The sequence below is a fragment of the Oncorhynchus mykiss genome, chromosome 22, assembly GCF_057628025.1.
Source record: "Oncorhynchus mykiss isolate SJ-2025 chromosome 22, ASM5762802v1, whole genome shotgun sequence".
Classification (NCBI taxonomy): domain Eukaryota; kingdom Metazoa; phylum Chordata; class Actinopteri; order Salmoniformes; family Salmonidae; genus Oncorhynchus; species Oncorhynchus mykiss.
In genome coordinates this window covers 30,544,306-30,551,588 of record NC_143043.1, presented here as the reverse complement: position 1 = coordinate 30,551,588, position 7,283 = coordinate 30,544,306, and the positions used below count along the sequence as shown (strand labels likewise).

The following is a 7,283-nucleotide window of genomic DNA, read 5'->3' as shown; positions in this document are numbered from 1 at the left end:
GGAGCCTTCCTCCTCTCCAGCACTGTCGGAGTCTCCCGCCTCTCCAGCGCTGTCAAAGCCTTCCTCCTCTCCAGCGCAGCCGGAGTCTCCCGCCTGTTCGGCGCTAGAGCCCCTCATTCCAGAGGCGCCAGAGCTACTCAGTCCAGCGCCGCCTGAGCCGCCCGTCTGCCCAGCGCCGCCTGAGCCGCCCGTCTGCCCAGCGCCGCCTGAGCCGCCCGTCTGCCCAGCGCCGCCTGAGCCGCCCGTCTGCCCAGCGCCGCCTGAGCCGCCCGTCTGCCCAGCGCCGCCTGAGCCGCCCGTCTGCCCAGCGCCGCCTGAGCCGCCCGTCTGCCCAGCGCCGCCTGAGCCGCCCGTCTGCCCAGCGCCGCCTGAGCCGCCCGTCTGCCCAGCGCCGCCTGAGCCGCCCGTCTGCCCAGCGCCGCCTGAGCCGCCCGTCTGCCGCCAGTCTGCCCGGCGCCGCCAGTGCCGCCAGTCTGCCCGGCGCCGCCAGTGCCGCCAGTCTGCCCGGCGCCGCCAGTGACGCCAGTATGCAAGGGGCCGCCAGTGCCGCCAGTCAGCCAGGGGCCGCCAGTCAGCCAGGGGCCGCCAGAGCCCCTCAGCCCAGAGGCGCCAGAGCCCCTCAGCCCAGAGGCGCCAGAGCCCCTCAGCCCAGAGGCGCCAGAGCCCCTCAGCCCAGAGGCGCCAGAGCCCCTCAGCCCAGAGGCGCCAGAGCCCCTCAGCCCAGAGGCGCCAGAGCCCCTCAGCCCAGAGGCGCCAGAGCCCCTCTGTCCAGAGCCCCCGCCCCTCTGTCCAGAGCCCCCGCCCCTCTGTCCCGAGCTGCCCCTCAGTCCAGTGGGGTCATTTAGAAGGGTCGCCGCGGTTAGGAGGCCACGGAAGCAGATAATAAGGCGGACTAAGACGATGGTGAAGTGGGGCCTGCGTCCCGCGCCAGAGCCGCCACCACGGACAGACGCCCACCTAGACCCTCCCCTATAGGTTAAGGTTTTGCGGCCGGAGTCCGCACCTTTGGGGGGGGGGGGGTTACTGTCACGTTCTGACCTTTATTTCCTTTGTTTTGTCATTATTTAGTATGGTCAGGGCATGAGTTGGGGTGGGCAGTCTATGTTTGTTTTTCTATGATTTGGGTATTTCTATGTTTCGGCCTAGTATGGTTCTCAATCAGAGGCAGGTGTCATTAGTTGTCTCTGATTGAGAATCATACTTAGGTAGCCTGGGTTTCACTGTGTGTTTGTGGGTGATTGTTCCTGTCTCTGTGTTTGCACCAGATAGGGCTGTTTTAGGTTTTCTTGTTTTTGTTAGTCTGTTCATGTATAGTTTTCTTCATTAAAGAACCATGAATAGAAACCACGCTGCTTTTTGCTCCGCCTCTCCTTCACCTCAAGAAAACCGTTACACCCAGTAAAATACTACTTGAGTAAAAGTCTAAAATAATTTGGTTTTAAATAGACTTAAGTATCAAAAGTAAAAGTATGAATAATTTCAAATGGCTTATATTATGCAAACCAGGGGCACACTCCAACAATCAGACATTCATTTACAAACAAAGCATTTTTGTTTAGCGAGTCCGCTAGATCAGAGGCAGTAGGGTGTCAGGGAAAATGTACGGAGTAAAAAGTGCATCATTTTCTTTAGGGATGTAGTGAAGTAAAGGTTGTCAAAAATATAAATAGTAAAGTACAGATACCCCCCCCCCCAAAAAAAAACTACTTAAGCAGTACTTTAAAGTATTTTTACTTAAGTACTTTACACTACTGCATGTTTGTTTGTATTGGTCAATTTCATAGGATGTGACATGATACAGTATACTCACAGACAGAATGGGGTACCCCAGACACAACATAGGGGCTATAAATCTGAAACATCTGTCTAGAAAGTTCTCATCACCAAATATGTGAGTGAGAGAAAGTCCAGTCACGGATTGTGAGGGAGGTTGGAACTAGCTGAAACTGGGCCGACATTCTGCAAATGTTCTCATTGATGAAACATCTTTCTGTTCCTAAAACTAGAATATGTTATGAACACAGTGCACTAAGTTTAATAGACTTTTTGTCAAAGTTTTTTTTAAATTGCGTTGTTTTAAAGGAGTGCTGGGTCGAATTGGGTTTGCACCCACGCACACTTCACAATGGAGGCATTCCCTAATGGAAATATGCAAATACATGCTACAATGCACCAGTAGGATCTCGCTAGCTCGTGCATAACTTTGTCAACCTAATTGCTTGTTCTGCCCACTATGTATCATTTGCTCCCACTGTAAACAACACAGATGAACTATCTTGGGTTAGTTATCAATATCGTTGGCATACTGTTGACTGCTTTCCATAAAGCAGGGGATATGCACCCTCTGCTGGAGAATATAGGTGAACTAATTTTATGAGAAAGAGGGTATGTTAAGGGCTGCATTCCAAATTCAAAGTAGACAGCCCTCAGCCCTTGAATTAAGTTTTACATCTTCACATCCGAGTGTACCTCAAATGTCCCTTGCCCAAGTGACGACGAGTGATGATCGGAGAAACAACGTCCATGGTGGAAATCTTGAAATTGAGCATAAAAACAACTAACCAAAAGCTATTAATGTACCTAGCAAGCTAACTTAGCTAGCTAGCACTCCTGTCAGCTAGTTGGCTAGCTAGTTTTACAGTAATTTATTCTAATAGTTTTCAGAATTCCCCAAAATCCGTTTATGAAGGTAGCTTACGTTTTACAGGGTCCTCACTAGGAGACAAAGCCAATTTGCGAACACAAAAATCAATGTTATCTATACATTTCTTTTGCAAGCTATCTAAATTTGACACTTCGCAGCTACCGCAGTATGACATGTTTTTATACATTTTATAAATGTTATTTTATTTATTTTATTATATTATTTATTTAACCTTTATTAAAACTAGGCAAGTCAGTTAAGAACAAATTCTTATTTACAATGACGGCCTAACAAAAGGCCTCCTACGGGGACGGGGGCCAGGGATTAAAAATAAAAAATAAATACAATATAAATATAGGAAAAAACACACATCACAACAAGAGAGACAACACAGCACTACATAAAGAGAGATCTAAGACAACAACATAGCAGGGCAGCAACACATGACAACACAGCATGGTATCAACACAACATAACAACATGTGACTACAGTTATCATTAAAATGTAGGTCATGGCAACCCCACAAGCGATCAAAGTTCTTCACTCGCTACCTCAAGCTAAATCGAGGGTTCGAGGGGGCAACGTTAGTGAATTGTACCAATTGCAATCAAACTGCATCCAGATTCCCCAAAGCGAAAGTAGCTAGCGCAAGGGCTGAGGGGTTAAAAATTACGTGCTTGGACTGCAGCTTAGATTTCCTTTCCACAAAGACGTTTTCTATGAGTTCACCTCTTTCCTAACCACACATCTCAAAGAAGAAGGACAGGGGAATACAATAATGTGACAACTCATGGTGGACTTTCCTCCATCTTGCTTTCACAAATTTTGTGATGTTAGAAACACAGTTATGACAGATCAAGGGAGTAGTGTAGGAGACTAGTAAAGGAAGTCCAGTATAAGTAGGCTTAGTGATACAGAGTGACAAAGCAACATATAGGTTGAATCTATAGCGTGGCTCACCTAGGATTTGAAACAATCACCTGCTGATTATCAGTCCATATGGTCCATTTTGATGAGCATGGCCCTTGAATTGAAACATGTTTTGGTTAACATACTTAATCTGTAGGCTATTATGTGATTTGTGATTAATGCTGACTAAAGAGGGAGCTAAATTGATCTATTTTGACAGAGGTTCTATTTTTTACCTGCTAAGGATCCACATTATTGGCTATTTACGTCTTTGACAGTTGCTCTTTGTCTTCCGCTCTTTAGTATTAAAGAAGCCCCCAAATATTAATTTGTTCAATCTTGAAGTTGCAGAAAATTGTCTGCCGTTGATTGTTGCCATTGATGTTATAAACGTAAGGATACAAAAGTTCTAACGATGTTGATTTAATCCATCTTTGCATCCATCATTGATAGGATACGACAGTTCCTGGTGATTTTGAGAAACAGCTAAGACCGGTTCACAAAACAACAGTATCTCCAATCCCGCTCTCACCTTACTGTATCTCATTCAAATAGATTTGTGAAAAGAAAATATTTTGCAGAAAATTCAAACACGTAATTCTATCGCAAACCATAAACATCTCATGTGTGTGTGGTGTGGTTGGTAGTTGTATCTCAGGGGTCAGTATGATAGCTATAGCCTTTGAATCTCTGGCCTGTATGTTCCCTCTGTCAAGAGGCCAAATAAACCACATAGAAAGTTTGAACTAAAGCATCCGTTTCTCTTAGGGGAAAAATGTAAACATTAACATAAGCATAATGTGACTGTAAAACATAATTAAATACAACTATAGGAGCACATAATTCTTGCAAAGAAAAGTTCCATTTGTGGGCGCTATCATAGTCACATCTAGGGTATTTTGGTCCAGGAAGGTGCTGTCCAGCTTGCCCCAGGCCTATGTCCACCTTGCATCTCCATTGTCCCTCTTCAAAATGTCCCTCCCCCCCACACACACACACATTGTACATGAGGTCAGCCCATGAAGACATAGTCATCTGCACAGTCTTCTTTCATTAACGACTGGTGGGCGAGGCAAGTTGGAGGTTTAACAATGGCGTAGTCACAGTCGTTAGCGTGAGAATCTATTATGACACCTGTTGTCTTGGTGTTGCTATGGTCAATGGTGGCGTATGTCACATCTTCTTCCTGTCACAAAATGGAAACAATGAGGTGAAACTAAAGTTATGTTGTAATTGTCTTAAATAAGCTTCCTTTTCTTGTATCTTTTTCTTTATGATAAGGGCCAGGAATGATCCCTGACCACGTGACCTGATCAGGAAAAACTTGTTGGCTAAAATAGAATATACATTTTTAAAATAACTCCTCTCCCCCATGACCACTGATCTAGTGAGAATGTATCACAGGTGAATTGGATCATTTTAGACTGATAAGGAAGCTTCTGTACTTGTTGAATATGTAGCATACAGACACACATTATCTGTGTATATCAGACAGCGGTTTTGACTATGATCTACTTCTTTGCACACTTTTTGAACCATGAATACAGCCTTTGATACTACAGAATCCACCTCTCACCTGACAAGCAAAACAAACATGCTGTGAACTTTATCTAACATACTTATTATAAATCATCCATATCTCTTACAACTGTCGCTACTTGTTTGAAGAGCCCAAAAAAGTCATTTTCTAACTGTGATCCAGCGAGAGACAGAATTATACACACACACACACACACATGCATGTATTATTGAAAAGCATTGAAAATAATTAGAATTTCAGTGTACTTCTTGAATTTAAATGAAATTGACCCTAACCCAGTACTCAACTCAGTGTCATATCATCCATGTGTTGGATGATGCCAAATATTGTTTGTACTTCATACCTTCTTTTCTGTGTCTGGGCTGCTATGATCATCACTGTCATCTCCTGAAGAGAATCATACACGTAGCCATGTTTTTATTTAATTTTAACAAATACTTTAAAGCATAACAAGAAAATGTACATACTTTTATAAAAGAAGTAGAAGTATTACCATCTTTATTTTTCTTCTTCCTGAAAAAAGGAAACAGAGGACAAAGTTTATACATGTCATTCACTACTCACTCTAACAACAGAGAAGAGTGTAAATTGAATTGGTCACCCAACAGAAATGGGAGAGAGAGCTGTCACAATGTGTGCACTTCAAATGAAAACATATTGCTATTAAAGAGTTTTAATGAGTATTCACTGCGAAGTTATTGGCCCTACTCAACACTGTTGCTGCAACAGGAAGCTCTGTACAAATGCTTGTATACGTACTCAGACAGAGGCCATATGCCCTGTCAGCAACAGGCCATCATCTCTCTGAGACCAACAAGAAAGTAATGTCACTTTTTCAAAATAGATCAACTACAGCAAGACAGTTTTGAAAGAAGCAGAACACACTAACAAGAACAAACCAAATGTGTGCGTGTTTGGTGTGTGAGTGCATGTTCCTCAGGGAGTGCTCACCTCAGTGTACCACATATATAGTTTCCCATGGTGAGTCAGCTGATCCGGGGTGCCCGGGTTGGATGGTGCTCAGAACGTGCCAGGTGTCGAGGTCGTGGTGCCACGACAACTCTGCTCTGTCGCCGTTAACTAATAACTGACACAAGATAGAGTGTGGAAGAACACACATCAGTCAGAGAGAGAGAAGGAGAGCGACAACGGTATGTTTGATATACTGATTTCCTGTGCTCTGTGGTTTACAGCAGCACTCCACACACACACACACACACACACACACACACACACACACACACACACACACACACACACACACACACACACACACACACACACACACACACACACACACACACACACACACACACACACACACGGTAAGATAGCATGTTTTTTATTTAACTAGGCAAGTCAGTTAAGAAAAAAGTCTTATTTACAATGATGGCCTAGGAACAGGGGTTTTAACTGCCTTGTTCAGGGGCAGTATGACAGATTTTTACCTTGGGAAAATCAAGTCTACAATTTCAAAGTGGAATTTACAAACTTCAGAAGCCTTTTTAAACCTTAAATACACTACACGTTTTGCAGGAAAGTTATCCTGCAACAGGCGGATCAACTTAAGATCCCACATCTGTGAGTAGAGACCATGACTTACCTGAAAATGGAGGTCAATTAGAAATAATAGGTTGAATATTATCATAGTCCTTTGGTATCAGTAACAACATGTTATTATACAGTAGGTGTCATATAATTCACATTTTACTGCATGTGTAGTGCCATGAAAAAAACTCACCATGAATGTTACTGTAGTGTCAATATATCAAATAAAATCAAATTGTATTTGTCACGTGTCGAATACAACAGGTGTAAACCTTACAGTTAAATGCTTACTTACAAGACCTTACCAGATATGTATTTCAAAGCATATCAACAGTTCTGTGGGCGTATGTTCAATACCCACATGCAAACTTCAACTGAACCAACAATGTCGTAGTTTGTGATGGTGTCATCATGTTCACACACACACACACGCACGCACACACACGCACACACGCACACACACACACACACACACACACACACACACACACACACACACACACACACACACACACACACACCTAACCACTTCTTTGGAAGCAATTACAGCTGTGAGACATTTCAGGGTAAGTCTCTATGAGCTTTGCACACCTGGATTGTCATTTGGATTGCCATTTGCACATGATTATTAAAAAAAAATA

The 7,283-nt window shown here is 43.7% G+C and overlaps 1 long non-coding RNA gene across 1 annotated transcript; it reads right to left on the bottom strand.

Annotated features, from left to right (window-relative positions):
• Positions 1–3,961: 3,961 nt before the first annotated feature.
• On the bottom strand, positions 3,962–6,292 carry LOC149972838 (uncharacterized). Its single transcript, XR_016490597.1, has 4 exons — positions 6,046–6,292; positions 5,588–5,607; positions 5,438–5,481; positions 3,962–4,740 (listed from the first exon to the last, which is right to left on the bottom strand). It is a non-coding gene; the product is annotated as an uncharacterized LOC149972838 (long non-coding RNA).
• Positions 6,293–7,283: the final 991 nt, after the last annotated feature.